The following is a 19000-nucleotide window of genomic DNA, read 5'->3' as shown; positions in this document are numbered from 1 at the left end:
GTTTGACAACCAAGCTAAAATTCCACCAGGTACCCATACAAAATCAAATCAAGAATAAAACTCCATAAGTAACAAAATTTCTAGGTTAAGAAAATTCCAAACTGACTGAAAAGGGGAAAAGGAAGGAAAAGAAAGAAAGGAAAAATATTTAGATTATGTTAACCATATTCAAAACTAGTAAATTTATGTCACCAAAATTAATATTACTACGATGAATAAGAAATGATAAAGGAGGAAGAACTCACGTATATGATTTGGATGTTTACATGAAATTTTTTTAGGAAATTAAATTTTAATAACCTTCAAACTTATAATTCGCTCTGTATTTATGGTATGAATATTCTTTATTTATACTTTCTGTAGACAATAGTAACCATTAAGGGAAAAAAAATGTAAAATGACCATACATTTACCCTACTAAAAGACATAACCTATATATTTCATGTATAATACAAATCATTCAGATAAACTGTCCCCATTTTTGTTAAAATTAAATATTTTTCTAAGGTAATAAGTAAGTTTCTGAAAGAAATGATAGCTACTAGAGAGTTAGTTGATGAGTGATTTAATTTTGTATTGAAGTACTTTTCATTAAAAAACTATTCATCCAAGAGAAACAAAAAAGTATAATTGAGTTTTTTTATAATTATTGACACCATCTAAACAAAAGCTAAAAATAATAGTCATTTCTATCAGTTTTTAATCTCAAATTTCTCAATGCAAATTGAAAAGACTCTGAGATAGGATTAAGCGAACTTAGTAAAATGTTTCATAGGACCACTCATCAAAGCTCACGTAGAATTACATGAAATAATTGACTAAAATTAGATACAAAATATCGTTGAATACTGCAGAATAAGAATTGTAACTGTTAAGCAAGAATGATAATGACATTGCAATATTTTGACTAATAACTATTATACACAATTAATCATGGGCACAAAAAAAAAAAAAAAAAAATATAAAAAAAACCAGATGATATTAAGATTGGACAAGATATACTCTTGCCTTTACAAAATTCACTAACCAAACTCTAATAGGTGTTTGACAATTCCTTCATGTTGAACAGAACACCCTTGTACAAAGCCTGAGTCTCTCTCTCTCTCTCTCTCTCTCTCTCTCTCTCTCTCTCTCTCTCTCTCTCTCTCTCCGAGACAATTGGGAAACTTAAAACTCGATAGAAAAATATTAAAGGATATGCCTTTTAATAAAAACCTATAGTTACCCTAACAATATTACCAGAACTCAAATTTCAAAATGCACATTCATCAGGAATTTTCTAGTGTATTGTTTAGCAATTATTCGGGAAGTCTTGGAGCTTGTCATTAAGATTAAAATCACTTGGCAACATTGATTTTTGGGGGAGGTAACGGCATTCCTCACAACACATCTATATCAATACCACTAAGACTGTTTTTAATACATTAATACTTCATAGAATTTAATGCAACATAACGTTTCTCGCTAATTTACTTAAAGGATCACTAGATTTGAGTGAAAGTTTGTAATTCCGGACTTCTCTTAAATATATTTCCAAAAATGTTTTATCACATATCTCATAATAATATGCTAAATTGCTTGCTTAATTAATTTACATTCTTTTGGTTTCATGATAATGTTTAGTATAAATAACATTGTAAGAATATTACACGTAAATTCTCAGTTTTTAATAGTATCTCAAAGGGTATTCAGAATATCAGGTATGTTCCCATACGTCTCAGGTGATAATACACCAAATGACACCAGTATCAATTTATCTATTGTTTATTGGAATGATTGAGTCAATCCATTGTTGTTTTTTAATTAATAAATATTTTTCTATCAACTTTCTATTTGATTTTGGTTGGTAAACTTCAGAACCTACTCGCCTACATATGTAATTATAATAAAGATATATTTTTTATATTACTTAAAGCGAGAAATCCCATTGCATCCCTTGGGTACATAAGTTATAATCAACAGATGTTTAAATCCATGCACATATTTGCAAAGATTTTTCCAGGGATTCCATTAATATTTATTTTCTGAAATAGCTTCCGAGGAACTTGATGATGATGAAATTCAACGGGAGTTTTGTCTTACATATTGTCCTTTTACGTGTAAAGCATGGCAATTTTTATTCAAGCGTTTTCCTGTGCATACCTCTCAGGTTGAAAAATTTACATGCAAGTTTCCATCATTATGAAGCCACAATAAAACATAGTTCATTAAAGAAGTTAGAAAATCTTCTAATGTTCTTGCTTAGGAAGTGTATAAACAATGATTCTTTAATGCTGGTGGGTATCATCAAACTCTGGCTAGATTAGCGTACAAAAATTCTTTCAATTAAAGGTCTTCATACCCAAAACATTAAACGGCCTAAAATTGGGCTCAGCCAGCTGAAGAAGTTACTTCTTAAATTTTGTTTCAGAATGTCATGTACACTCACTTCTCCAAAATCCCGTAAGGTGGGTGGCGGCAACTGACAACCCATATTTAGCCCTTATCTTATGCAGAAGTCAGCTAAGCTGACAAAGTTACCTTATGAAACCTTTTTTAAAAAATATTATACATACATCCCTGGAAGGTAAATAGATGAATTTCCTGAGATGGTGTTTATAGAAATTTCTGGCAAGGACTGTGTAGAATATGATGATACATGTGTAACCTTCTAGGACAAATTTCAAGAGGTAGGATATTTAGCGGATTTAGCACAATTTTGGGCCACAACTGAATAATTTTTTTTTGCCAGGAACTTACCGCCAATACAAATTTCTGCCAATGGTCTTATAAGTGTTTCAATATGATGGACTATAAACTAGAGAAGTAAAACCTGTCTGTGAAATCGAGAAAAATTAAAATTGTAGGAGTCAATGATGCTTTCTGGATAATATCAAATGCTCTTCTTTGACCATTACCTAAAAAAATAGTATGTTAACTACTACTAGCCAGCTATGTGTTCTACTGAGCAATTGTATACACACTTGGTATAATACTCTACCATTCCTAAAATTCCTAGATTGTTTGTAGTATTCTTTGACAGGGGAAACGAAATAAATATTTCAGCTCTAACCTCTCATATTTGGGAGGTTACTGTTAAGCATAAAAATTCTGAATTCGTTAGTTTTTTTTTTTTTCTCTTATAAGTTTTAACACAATCTATTCAAAACAAGAATGCATTTGCATAAATGCTCAAACAAGCTTTGTAAACTCTTCTAGTTAATGTCGATAATCAGTCAACGCCTTATTCTTTTGATATACAAAAGATATATATATATTTTCATTATGCTATAGCTATGCGGTTGGCAATACATAAACTATTGATAAAAAAAATAATAAAAAATACATTATACATTAAAAAATCTAAGTAGAGAATTGATAATGGAATGACACAGAGTTTTTAATCTAGAAATAAAGGGAGATAATACAAGATATGATATAATTGCTTTGGAAAACACAAGAAGGAAGGATTGTTGAAAACACAATAAGAAAAGATAAAACCATTCCCCTGTGCTGTCTCCTTTGATATAAAATTACACAATTGCGGAAAATCAATAAATTCTCGGAGATAAGATGAAAAAAGGACGGACGTACAGCACATTATCTCTACGATCGCTGATCGTTACCTTGCATAATGATAGGGTTTGAATAAACAAGATTGCTAGGCAGCTTAGAATCAACAGAATGACACTACATGAATGGATACGATGCTAGATGAAATAAGGAAATGGGAAATCATATCGCTGAAGTAGCAGACCCAATTGTATTTGCAGTCACCTTTTCATCGATGGCGCTCACCTAACCTACCCTAACCTAATCTTAAACCTATTAACAACTAATCTTGAGACCAAATAAATAAAAAAGGCATCTATTATTATTATTATTATTATTATTATTATTATTATTATTATTATTATTATTATTATTATTATTATTATTATCATCAAAACTACAACACTAGTAGGAAAAGCAGGATGCTATAAGCCCAAGGGCTCCAACAAGGATAAATAGCCCAGTGAACCAGTGAAGCTAACAAGGCAATAAATAATTGACAGATAATTGATAAACAAAGCGAGAACAACCTACATGAACCCATTTTGTTACTAGGAAGATAGCCTCTCTAACAGAAAATCCTAGCAAGAATGGTTTGGATTTTCAATTCAAAATTATCCAATAGAATAGATGATTTCAGGGAGAATGTCCTCCATCGGGTTAAGACCTTTTCTATAAGTTAGCGCTACCACTGTCAGCATCCAGTAAATACAGAATAAGCTTTAAATAGTAAATGAAGCTTTGGCCTTATTTGTTTAAACTATTTAGCTGTAACATTATCATTTCTTTGTACGCATAGATGGTGGATAATACAGGGCAAACATGCCCATTTCAACTATTTTTTTTAAGAGTAATTGAAATGGTAGGCTTACGAGGTACTAAATAAAAATAACACAAACATCATAAAGGCAATAGAGTATATCTCTATCTATCCACAAACACACGCACACGCGTACACACACACACACACACACACACACACACACACACACACACACACATATATATATATATATATATATATATATATATATATATAATATATATATATCGTAACTGGGAAACAAGATATCTGGTGGGACTCGGAACGAAATAACACTAAAACAATTATCATGGTGAAATGGAGAAAGTTTAATAATTATCTGGAGATAAAAATAATAACATGACCATTTCTTAGTTGCCAATAATTTGTAGATTTTCGATGTGTGAACATACATTTATAGGTGCCATATAGTTTTTTTGGCTGAAGGTTCAAATGATGATAGTTATCCTTTGTTTATTTGGAATATTAGCAACTTTAACTTGAACTCTTAAAATTCAGATAGGCTACTTGACAATAAGGTTTATCTCAACATTTAATATCAAGGGTTAATAAAAACACGATATGGAGACCAGTATCGAATTATTCCAAATCATCAAAGAAACGATTTTCTATTTGAATAAAAAGATAATACATGAGAAGTTTTTACTGAAAAGAAACATATATAAGAAGGCCGGCAAAAAAGGTCGACATTATTTGTACAGTTTTACCTTAATTTTTATATTACGAGTGTCGTATCAAAGTGATACTTCATTAAGTAACAATAAAAGTATCTTTCTGTTCTGCAGATTCAAGGGAAAATCATTCAAGAATATGGTTTGGGTAAAAATTAGAATCTGAATGATTACATAGTTATGACCTACGTTCAGGATTCCTGGGGTTTTTAATGCCTGTTCTAAGTACGTATATTCATTTATAATCTCCATAGCTCTTATTTGTTGTCTTTGCCATTTCATAGAACATTATCTTAGTTTTACTCATAATCATTTTCAGTCGTAAATTTTTGCTTTCTCTATTCAAATCTTCTATCAGCTTTTGCAATTCCTCCTACGATTCACTAAACAGAACTATATCATCTGGAAATCATCAGGAATGATGCATTCTTAATGATCTTTACGGAAGAAGATGAAAAATGACCGACAGCAAGAACCTCGTGAGAATAATTTAGCACCTTTGAAGTTTCAATCTTCATTTAGACACGTTGAAATAATTTCACATTTTGAGCTTTAGCTGCCAAAGCACCATATCGTGTGCATAAACACCGTTTAAAAGCACGCTATTGGGGTACCCCTCTGGATCATATACTACCACAAGAAACTCCCCTCCCCCTCTGTCATTTTGCACGCTAACTTTTAGGGTGAGAGGAAGGTGTGGGGGTTAGGGGTTATATTTAAGTAAGAACCATTAACGAAAGCTTTTGCTCATTTGGCTTTAGTTTCATTTTTGCACTCAGGAGACCCGGAGCTACGTTTTGCACAGACAGGTATCAGTCAATTGTAAAAAATATCCTGATTATTATCTTATTTGTGAAGTTGCAATTTATCTTTTTTATAATATAAAATGTAAAAAATCTAATTTCTAATTTGTTGGGAAGTAAGATTTAGTCCACTTTAACTTCATTTTGGTTGATTCTTAGACTTTTTTTTCAAAACTGTTCTGGACAAGTATGCTAGTAGTGACATCAGAATAAAAATCACAAATGTTGTTGAATTTAACATAAGATGAGGAAAGATTAGCAATCCCAAGTGCCTTTTTAGTGTTTCTAGACGAACAAAAATTGCACGAAGAACTTCGAAGAAATATACATGCGATGTGACTTCAGCAAATATCCTTCAATAAAAATCTCAAATAATTCAGGAATTGGAACAGTCTCACTTTTCGTCAGTAAGTGGAACTTTCAAATTGTCTGCGCTATTTTGCTCAGAAGTTGGAATATAAATAAAACTATAATAATCAACAAGAGATTTCCGGAACAAACTTACTTCATTCCAGTATTTGATAAAGACAGAGCCTTGCAAAGCTTACTCATATGGAAAAGTTAACCTGTTTGTAAGGCAAAACCACAGCAACCAGATTACTCAATTCCAATTATTAAAAATGTGACAATTGGTTTACCCTGTTCTCCGGTGAATCCAAGTTAGTACCCGATATACCAGATTTCATTGGAAAAGTAGAAATTACATCAGATCTACAAGGAAAAAAATGTGCTAAGTCTAGTGAGTTGGTCTTAACCTTGAGCAGCTGAAACCTTTTACAGATGGATTACAAAATTGCCGAATTATCAGTTACAGATGGACCTATCGTGTCTTACATTTACGAAGAGGAATTTGAATCTGTGCCACCATACATCAGAAAAAAAGAAGTCTGTACATTACATTGTGGTTATGACCAAGTGATACCTTTCCCAGATTTACCCTTTCTTCCATCGTTCCATTGCTAAGTGAGCTTGAGGCCATTTGAGTAATAATGTGAGATCAATCTAATCCTTATAATGTGTTTAAACATTCTACTCATGAACAGTGAACTTATACTTCGAATAGGGTTTTATCGAGAGGTGTAATCAATGACAACCTTTATTTGTAAGGCAAAACCACAGCAACCAGATTACTCAATTCCAACAATTAAAGATGTAATAATTGGTTTACCCTGTTCTCCGGTGAATCCAAGTCAGTACCCGTTATACCAGATTTCATTGGAAACGTAGAAATTACATCAGATCTACAAGGAAAAAAATGTGCTAAGTCTAGTGAGTTGGTCTTAACTTTAGGCAGCTGAAACATTTTACAGATGGATTACAAAATTGCCGAATTACCAGTTATAGATGGACCTATCGTGTCTTACATTTACGAAGAGGAATTTGCATCTGTACCACCATACGTCAGAAAAAAGGAAGTCTGTACATTACATTGTGGTTATGACCAAGTGACACCTTTCCCAGATTTACCCTTTCTTCCATCGTTCCATTGCTAAGTGAGCTTGAGGCCATTTGAGTAATAATGTGAGATGAATCTAATCATTATAATGTGTTTAAACATTCTACTCATGAACAGTGAACTTATACTTCGAAAAGGGTTTTATCGAGAGGTGTAATCAATGACAATTTTTATTTGAAAAATGTGACGTCTTTAAACTACATAATATCACATCTCTCACAGCTGATATTCAGCAAAAGTTCTGTCAATTCAAAGCCAAGTTAATTACCTGAACATGGCTTGAATATTCTATAATAAGAACATGTATGATACCAAACATTACAACTAACTTTAAAAATTCTAATTGTTTTGAGATTTAGATTTTTTTTAATTATATCATTTAAAATTGTCATTTGGAAAATATTAATATTCCGCAAAGTATTACTCTAAAGATAAAATTGCTTTTCAACTCGCAATTCAAATTTTTTTTTTTAGTCTAATGGGTTAAAATCTTTCAAATTTATCTGATCAAATTTACATTGATAACTGCAAGTAAACGTAACTAGAAAATGGTGTTCATTAGATTAACATTTACATGTTCAAAACAGTTATTGAATGAAAGTTGAAAAAGAAACACAAAAATACTAAATAAAAAATTAGTTTTAGGTAAATTGTCAAATCCTCTAACGTTAAGAATTATGAGTTGGTGGATACATTTATAATAGGTTATTTACTTTGAAAAATAATCAACGACACTTTTAGTAAGATTTTACGCTGTTTAAAACAAAATTCCATATTTTGTGCATAAACGAGTTTCAAGATTTCAATGCTGTTTCTGAGATAAGGTATTGTGTTGTGTTGAAAATTGGGGCTGAATCTAATTGCCTTACACCTCTCGGGTGTTATCCTTCTGTTTGTGAGAGAGAGAGAGAGAGAGAGAGAGAGAGAGAGAGAGAGAGAGAGAGAGAGAGAGAGAGAGAGAGAGAGAGAGAGAGAGAGAGAGAGAGAAATCCCAGAATCTTTGGCATTATCTGGGGTTCGTAATTCCTGATATTATCTCATGTTCATCATGTGAAACTATCACCAATCATATCATATTTTCAATGATACTTTTAAATTATATCATTATTAAAGAAAACATATTTTTTAAGAGTTAACATTAACTAAACACTCCAGATATCTACTGTTTTCCCTACATTTTGTCAGATATAGTGTAGGGTTACTTGTGGAAAAGTATGCCTACTTATTTCTGGATGCACGTTCTAATAATCCCTTTGATGTTTCATGGTCTCCTGTTGTATGCGATAATAATTCACTTATTATGATCGTTGTATTCTAGACTATTGCTTTGAAATTCAATCGAAAACTCTCTTTAAAGTACCAGTAATCTTTTCACCTCTGGTGGAGATTTTTCTCAGAACATTATCATTTTATTATTTCTGGTATAAAATGCGATTCTTTCAAGTTACGTTACACGACAAGGCCGGATTTTTCCATTCTGAAGTCTCCCTCATAAGTCTTTCTATGAAGCTTTTAGCAATATCTTTGGAAGTAGGATATTTTGTGGCCTTCAAAATCTCCAGCATTTAGATCCATTTTACTGTTTCCGTAAGGACAATATTATGGCAAACAAGTTGCATTCACATAACGGTATGTAGGAAAGTGGGGCCCAAAAGAAGAAAGCATACTTAACACTGTAGTAACAATATTTGAAAAAACGAGTTGCTTATAACAATATAGGAGATAGAGAAAAGATAAAGATAATCGAATTAAAAATCTACTTTGACTAATTTTTGATCTGTAGGCAAATGGTTTAGCACCTGATTGTTCTTTCTCTTGGTGACGAATAGATGTTAATAACCATTATTGATCTTTTATACTTTTGCAACTCTTCCTATTTTATTGTTATGTTGAATATGGTAAGATCGACATTACACAAAGAACTTTGAATAAGAAATTATTCCAAAATTAATTGGAATATGAAATTACTGAAGTATTATAATATGGCCATAAACTCATAAACCTTAGAGACAATAGTTTCATTAGTCAAAGGACATTAAAACAATTTACCCCAAGGTTTAGTGTCTTCTTCGGAAACATGAAACTACACTTAAAAATTTGCCACTAAAAACGATAAAAACCCTGGAATAACTTCTTTTCCAGGCATTTACCGTTTTAAAAACGGATATTTTGACTTTAAGGAGTGATATTACAGTCACCAACCTATAAATAAAGTACGGTCAAGATTACGGTCGCATGTAAATTTATCTTACTGAAATACGACTGAGAACCGTATATTTTTACGGAGAATTTCATATGAACTTTCAAATTTGACACTTATGACTTTTAAAAGCTCGCATCGTTTTTCCGTATGTAAAAATTTTGTCCTGAATAGGTGCTATATGGGAATTCAAATAGCTTGAAAAATTATTCTACATATCAGCAAAGAATTAGGATCTAGATTATTTGTATGATTAGAAAAATCTGAAAAAAATTTATAGGATGTGCACACGGGTGGCTTGAAGACAATCTGATTATTAGGGGGAGGGTGATGTTTAAAGACAATTTTGACCAACTTAGTAATTTTGATAAAGTTGAACTAAATACAATATAGGCTATATATATATATATATATATATATATATATATATATATATATATATATATATATACATATATATATATATATATATATATATATATATATATATATATTTTTTTTTTCTACTTTTTATACTACAATATTTTTCGCCGAGAGTATTTCATAATGTAAAGAAAATAAACTATAATTCATTGATCTGAAGTTATGAAAAAGAAGTATCAAGCTGGAAGGAGAAGAAATAAATAAAACAAATAATTAATTTCAATGTAATAAATAAATAATACGAGGATTCATTCGATAAAATATTTTTTGTACAATTGCTCATAATTAAAGTGGGGTTTTATATGTTTAGTTTCCTGGCTTTCGCTGCCTCGTTCATCAGCAAAATTTTGACGATCTAAGTGAACAGTTAGACCACTTTCACAAGCTTGCAGTATTATATAATTTCAAAGTTTTTTTTTTTTTTTTTTTTTCGGTCTCGCAAATAAGTTTTTAATAGATTCAGCCTGCTGAATGACCTTTCACTTTTACATACTTGAAGGTCTTGTAGTCAAAAACATTTTTGAAAAATTTTAATAGATAATGAAAAAGCTGTTCTTTATGAGCTCTTAATGCAACATTTGCAGGTGTATTATTATTATTATTATTATTATTATTATTATTATTATTATTATTATTATTATTATTATTATTATTATTATTATTATTATTTTTTGTGGCCTTTAAACCTTTAATGGGTGAAAGTTCTTGTTATATTCAACCAAGAAAAAACTTTTTTTTTTTATCGGTGACATTTTGATAACCATATATTTAAGAAAACTCTATAAAGATATCAGCTAGCTCATTGTTTGCTTGCAACAGGTTATATTACTATTACCAGTTTACTGAAATGAAAATAATAGATTAATTTGAAACACAACGCTTAAAACCAAGTGAAGATGAATATTGCGGTACGGATTGCTGGAATTGAATCTTACTTCTATTCCTGTTCAATTGAAATTAAAACGTAAATGTAGAAGTAAAAGAATTGTGGAAATTATATGGAAACAACCCATCGCACGTGTCATACCAGGATGCCGTAATCTATTTGTGATTTAAAAATTGTATGAAACTAAAGAAGAAAATATTTTAATATACGAGAAGGTAATCATCGCCACGTGTCCTGTAAAGAATAATTAGAAATAAAATAGTTTTATTGTGGATAATAGGCACTGCACATCACAAGGAACTGGCTATCCTTTGATGAATCTAGCCAATGAATCCTCTATGGGAGGCCCTTTGCGTCAATCGGCGTACGAGGAGATGATTATTATTATTATCATTATCATTATCATTATCATTATCATTATCATTATCATTATCATTATCATTATCATTATCATATTGTTATTGTTATTGTTATTGTTATTGTTACGAGCTAAGCAACAACCCTTGACGGAAAAGCTGGATGCTTCAAGACCAAGGGGTCCAACAGGAAAATAAAAGTCCACTAAGGAAAGGAAAAAAGGAAATAAAAAAATAAATATACTTCAAGATAAGCAATGAACATTCAAATAAAACACTTTAAGGACATAAAGAACTTTAAAATAGATATTTCATAAACTATAAAAAGACATTTATATCAGCCTGTTCAACATAAAATTATTCGCTTCAAATTTGAAATTTTGTATGGATGGTTTTCTGATTTACTGCAAAATACTGCTCTATAAAATCAGAAAAATAAATCTTGAAAATTTCTAATTCAACAGTCAGAGATATGGTGTCACTGAATTCACAGGGATACGATTCTGACAAAATTTCAAGACCTTAGTAAAGTTTTCTGGGTCATATACAGTACAGTTACATTCGGATTGATAATTTCTAAAAGAATAATTGAATGAGGATTTGAGATTTCCATCATATTTATTATCATATTTAACACTTCATTAATTTCTTTTCTGTAACATGAAAGCAAATTGAACTCAGAACAAGAATCATTATTGTTATGAAGTCTTTTGGACAGTTCGGTTTTTTCGGTGCTCACTCTTAAATTCATCTTCCCCATTGACATCAACAGATCTTGCATAATTGAGTGCGGCTTCCATCAGGTGTTTTTGTTTCTCAGTATCACTCCTCATTGATTCAAGGATATTAGGTGTACTGTACATACGTGTATTTATACAAATATTGATATATATATATATATATATATATATATATATATATATATATATATATATATATATATATATATATATATATATATATATATACATACACTTGTCATATAGGTATGTATTTAAACAGCTAATATTGTCCATTTTTGACCAACTCATAATCAACATTGAGGGGTGGGTAACAACCACCCACGAGCCGTTGGTCTATCCAAGGTCTTTAGAATACTATAGACCTTGGGTCTATCACTTGATGTACATCATGCATACGGTTAAATGACATCTCCAATGCTTGTGAAAATACTCTGATCTAAATTATTCATCTAAATCGTATCTTAGACTTGTGGTAATGCAAGGAAGTATCTCTTTAATGTTAATTAACAAGTGTTGCCATTTAAATGAATGATATTGTAAAACATGTTATAAGGCAACTATGCCTAATGCAGAAATTGAAGAAAGCCAGCCATTCTAAAGTTATATAAACCGTGAAAACATGTTCATGTTATAAGAAAGCTCTTATATGACTTCAGGGGAAATCACCTTCGAGGAAGAACAAGGAATCGGGAGTTTTAACCCCATACTTAGCGATTATAACTTTGAGAAGAGTCAACGGCATATCACTTGTTGCACTTTCTTATGGATTCCAATTAAACAAGATCGAGAAAGAGAAGGTGAAAATCAATAGCCTATGGCACTCCCATATCCTTGATTCAAAATAAACAGGAACCTGACTATTTAAATGCAGACTTAAAGTAATTCAAAATTTTCAACTGAAAGGTAAACCTGCACTTCAACTTACTACAAGAGCTGATACTATCTATTCTTTAACAATGACTGATTGGCTTACCGATTATAGTAGACTACACGCTATTTACTTGGATATCTTGTACACCTGATTGTTAAACGTAGACAAGAAAGCACTCTAGCCTAAATATATTGAAGTAACAGCATGATAATGAAAACGACCCTTCAAGTTCAAAAGTTGCTAAAACAAAACACAATTGCATTGAGAAAATATTTCTGGGAAGCAGGAAGTTATGATTTGTATTCTCAGGGGATTAAGAATTTAATTGACTGCTTATTCGTCGAATATTGATTACTAAAGAATAAAGCTGGAAAGGAGGTCTGAAAGCTAAAATAAACAATTCTGTTTTTGAGAAACAGGCTTATATCTTTTCGTTATAGATGTTTGGGACCATCATTTTCATCTCCTGGAATAAACTCTTTCTCATAGAAAACAAAGGCAAGATCTGAGCAATATAAATGCACTTTGTTTTCGTAGTTATTTGAGCCTCGTTTATCTGTTCTCTAATACTTATTATTTTTATCATCCCCTTAACTCTACTTTGGTTCTTCTTTCGCTATATGGGTATAATTGATTTCTTGTGCGCATATGACAGTAAGTGTATGTTGGCTTGTATGTTGGTATATCTATGTTGGTTTAAACGTGAGTATGTATGAAAGATAGAGGGAGATATTACCCCTCTAACTATCACGAACTGGTGCCATAACAATGGTTTTCAAGAGAGAGAGAGAGAGAGAGAGAGAGAGAGAGAGAGAGAGAGAGAGAGAGAGAGAGAGAGAGAGAGAGAGAGAGGGGGGGGTGCTAAAATGCGATACGATGATATCAAGATCCCAAGAATGATTCATAATACTGCCAGGCAAACAAAATTATCAAATAACATACAGCTGGTTATCTTTTACGTAGGCTACACAGAATCCTTGAATACATCGAAGATAGTAATCAAGAATCCTGTCTCTTTACGTAACTTCAGTAGATGTATTGATACACCGTATGGGATAATGTACAAAGCTGATGAAAAAAAAAACTCAAGGACTGAAATTTCCAAATACAAGGCAACATGTTAAGATGGAAATGTAATTTATAACACCCATTTTCCCCCACTAGGAGTTTTATTTTGTTCACGGTGCTAGATGATAATAATATTTTTAAAATACGAAGTGCCAAAGTCCTACTTAGCGTTGTTAAACGCCATTTAAACACACCAAAGGGACATACACTTTATTGAATACGAAATATTGATATAAGGATTTCTTTGTTTCATGTAAGAGAAACAAACATTTGATTCTTACTTATTCAACATCCTTAAAATTTATGGAACATATGCAACACAGGTGAAACATGTTTTCACTAGTAACAGAAATATCTGGGACTTCTGAAACCTTACGCAGTTATGTCCAGCCAAGTGCATCCTGTTCTCATTCACTAACATTTTGGTATCCTTAAAAAACTATACATATTGCGATATTAAGATTAGCTCATTTCAAATCAAAGAGTCCAGAAGACACGTCCGGTTCAAGTCAGTGGGTTCTAAGGCCGAAGCAAAGACAAAATTCAATATAAACCCCCTCAGAACCAGGATTGATAAGAGTACTCTATTAATCCTGCTTCAGAACATGGCTTTGCAATGGGCTTTGAGGACCAAAGGTTCTCGACCTGCAGACTTACAACACTTGTATCAAGAAATGTAACAGCCCATCACTCTTTGATCTTAGTGTTAATAATGACATAATCTATACCGACGACCGCAAGGAATTACTTTTCTACTAACTGAAATCTTAAGGGTTGTCCGGGGTTAGTAAACATTTTTATATGAATTTTAGCTTTGTAAAAAGCTCTTTCACAGCTAACTTTTAAACAAAAGATAAGGGAAGCTTGTTTGTGTAAGGACAATTAACAATTAACATTATAAGAACAATTTCTTCATTTTTTCCAGACCTTTCCTTTCCTAACAGCCATAGGTATAATAGCAAATGGTTATTCATAGTCTCACAGTTTGAGACTTTATATCCCGAAATATATCTTGGACTATTTGAAGCGTTTTACTGAAGGATATAAAATTTTAAAGTAAAATCTATATATTCAAACTTGAAATTATCGACGATAGTTAAAATGCTTTGTGAAAAAAAATGAAAAACACTTTTACAACATTATAGTTAGAGGAAGTTGATCATGAGCCACTTTCAAAAATTCTCTAAACAAGGATGTATGTAACTCCAAACTCCATTTTAAACCTGCTTTGGAATCTCAACCATTTGACTCCTTAGCTGTTAGTGTACTTCTAAAGACATTTAAATCACGGAATAAAGTTATTCCATTTCAAGAAATCTTTAATTTCCTTTTAGGCTTTTTTCATCTAAAAAACTACGAGTCAGAAAATTTATCTCCAGTCGCTCCAAAGCGCATAATTTCATTTCTACACAAGTGAGGAACAAGAGCAACCAACAAAATAGTACTCTATAAAGTTGATTAACCCTCTTCTAGGATCTTATATAAGGAAAATGTCAATCCTAAAGGTCAGAATAATAGAGTAATATAAATCACCAGTCTGTGTTACACAGAGTATTATTTCTAATGATTATTATCTAAAATCGTGTTAAACCTAATGTTCAAGATATAGCTCCGTTGATAATCACATGAATCAGAAAGAAGCAGTAAAGATATGCAAAATTTCCATCCGATTATTTGAGATCTGTTAACATATTAGCTAACAGAGATTTTGCGTATGGAACAGGGCATTTATAGAGATAAGAGATACGATAATGTGACTGATGAATTCTGTAGTTCTATCGTTTATATATATGCTTACACACACACACACTATATATATATATATATATATATATATATATATATATATTTATATATATATATATATATTTATATATATATATATATATATGTATATATATATGTATATATATAAATTTATATATATATATATATATATATATATATATATATATTATATATATATATATATATATATATATATATTATATATATATATATGTTACATATATATATTATAAATATATATATATATATATATATATATATATATATATATATATATATATATATATATATATATGTTACATATATATATTATAAATATATATATATATATATATATATATATATATATATATATGTTACATATATATATTATAAATATATATATATATATATATATATATATATATATATATATATATATATATATAGTTAATTTTTAAGCAAGACCAGATATTATTGGTTTCTGTAAGCTTTTACATTGAGACCACCATGGATCTGAGGTTATTATTATTATTATTATTATTATTATTATTATTATTACAAGCTAAGCTATAACAGGATGCTATAAGCCTAGAGCTCAAACAGGGAAAAATAGCTCAGTGAGGAAAGGAAACAAGGAAATAAACAAACTGACACTAATAACTTGTTTATACCTGTATCTGCTTGTATTATTAGTTTGATTTTTGTGACCTTCTTTCACTGAAACTGTTGTTATAAAAGCTCGCTGTCTGTTGAAGTAAAGTTAGTTGTGATTGACGATAGTCTTTCAGTTACAAGCTAACGGCTCGCCTGCACACCTCCCCTAAAACTTAATTGTCTTCTTTATCTAGTTTTATTTCCATCTCAAGCAAATATGATTGTTCTTTATGCTACTTTTAAAAGATCTTTAAGAAAGAGATGAACAACGTTTGTATCTGCTAGCATATTTCCACTTCTAACTTTTATCTTCCTTACCAGGATTTACCTTTATGCAGTTTCTCTTTCCCAAGCAACTTGCTATGATAATTTTTTCCCTTCCACTTGATCTTAGATTTTATTCTTGCTTTAACACCTTCACAAAGTTTACTTTGAAAGCCAATTACTTTACTTTTTAAGGCTTTAATTTCATCATATTCATAATTCCTAACATATCATAAACCATATAAATATTTTGAATTATATTGCAATACATTTATCAAACCATATCTTTCATATGTACCCAAACTACAACTTTAATGAAGAAATTTCTAAATGCCTTTTCAAAAATTTCCTACTCAATTATATTTTTAAAACTGTCTTTTGAAAATCTTAAATTACTTCCAAAGCATTAAAGATATTCACGTACTCCTTCCGTCTCCAGTAACAGCGCATTTAATTTCCAAAATCATTTCCCTTTTTGCAAATTTCCTTTCCTGAATGCTGCTAATACCATACAATGATTAGAAAATGCCACAGGTACAGTGTCAGTAGCTTACTTTATTATATTATAGAGTAGCTCTTTAGTATAGAGGTGACTTCTTTTAGAACCATTGCATTTTCTCGAGTAAATATATTGAAGAATATCCGACCTTCACAAGTTTATGTTACATCTTTTAGTCTATTTTTTTATGAAGATGTGTAATCATTTTGATACTAGATTATCTTTCCAAGTACTAATGTCAGTATCAGATGTAACAATTAAAATCGCCACCAAAAGCTACCTTTTCAAAATTTTTACGAAGATAATAGAAAATTTCATTCTTATATTTTTCTCTTATTTTATCTGTACAGTATCTAGAGAAGCATAACTATTCACTACTATAATTTTTTGATTTAGACAAAAAATTTTAGATCCCATTATCTATCCTTTCTTATCCATTTCCTTTCTAATAAGAGATAGATTTAAACTTATTTATACGAACAGTTGCACTTATCAAAACATCATAATGAATTGCGAGAAAACTCAGAAGTTTTTTACATCCTTCACATTATGTTCTTTTAATAAATAAATGTCTATACCATAATACCTAGACAATGTTAACAGCTCCATTGGTTTACCTACATCATTATCTTAATCCATTCACTTTTAAACCACCAATTGAGATCTTGAAGGTGTAGAATTATTGAGAATCTGTTTTCCTTTCCGGTTTCTCATTTTTTTTCCCAATGACCTCATCACTATTTTCTTCAGATCTTGAAGATTTATGGGTTCCTATTTTTTCTTGGATATTCTCATCATAACGTCCGCTTCCCACGGAGTTTTCCATTTTCAGTTTTCAATCGTATATACTTTCCAAATTCCAATCAGTCTCCATTGATTCGTCCTCAATACATACTGTATCAGTTTGTCCTCCTCCTTGATCAACGTCGTGTCTCAGGACATGGTCTAGCTTTCTGTCCTCTTGATCATTATCATAAATCTTCATGATAAGTGTCCTCAACAGGTGTACTTTCTTCAGGTAAATTCTCCATCTGTGACACTGCCAACCTTGGCATAATATGTACCGCCTCCTTAAGAAATATAGTGTCAAGTTCCTTATTTTAATTGTTTTCTTCACATTTTTGGATTATTTATATTTCTTAAACTTCAGTATTTTTCCTCTCTGTTGGAGTATGTTGTTAGTTGTTGCCATTTTACACTGTTTTACTTTCAATTATTTACTTTCGGTATCTCGCTCATTGTTAACTTTCGGTATAACTTTACCTAGTGTCTCTTACCTTTCTTTGTCTATAATCAGTTCGTTCTATCGTGTTTAATTTCTTTGTGGTGTTGATAGGCTTAAAAAAAATCCTGCCTCTCCTATTTATGATAGTCACAAGATAACCAATTGTGTGTCAATTAATTCCACAACCAAAACTGTATATTTATATGTATAAAACATCATGTAGAATTTAGGACTCTAATTTTTGTTCTGTGAGACGTTGTATGTAAATATTTTGAATAGTGTTTAATTTTCATCCATTAGTGGTTATTTGTCTCCTCAATTCCTGCATTCCTTTAACTTTTGTTTCTTGTAATTAAATCAGTTTTGTTGGTTAATATATTTAGGTTTGTCTCCTCTTGATAACGTTCGTTTAATGCAGGGATCATTGACTGACTGTTGGGATATTTTATGCTCTTCGTCTACTTTAATACTGTGGTAGGTTCGATTTGTTTGAATTGGTGCCTTGACAGGGGCTTTCTTGAGCACTTATTTGATATTAGATGATTGTATTTTGACGTTAAACCTAAGCTAATAGTATATGATCAACCTATAGCTAAGTTTACATATAATGATAGGTAAACATGATTAGTTGAAAGGTTGATAAAATTTCTAACTGCTAAGACTTGATAAATAAGGATGCACAAGAGCCTTTTTTTTTATATGGGAACTGATATTATTACTAAAACTGTGGATATAGTACTAACCACTTGAAGTTAGC

At 30.7% G+C, this 19000-nt stretch overlaps 1 protein-coding gene across 1 annotated transcript in view; it reads right to left on the bottom strand.

The window, feature by feature from the left end:
* Fnta (farnesyl transferase alpha) overlaps positions 1-19000 on the bottom strand; it is a 239746-nt gene that overhangs the window by 166243 nt on the left and 54503 nt on the right. The gene's annotated exons all lie outside the window — the stretch shown is intronic.

This window comes from Palaemon carinicauda, chromosome 4 (assembly GCF_036898095.1).
Source record: "Palaemon carinicauda isolate YSFRI2023 chromosome 4, ASM3689809v2, whole genome shotgun sequence".
Lineage (NCBI taxonomy): Eukaryota > Metazoa > Arthropoda > Malacostraca > Decapoda > Palaemonidae > Palaemon > Palaemon carinicauda.
This window is presented reverse-complemented; position numbering and strand designations above follow the sequence as displayed.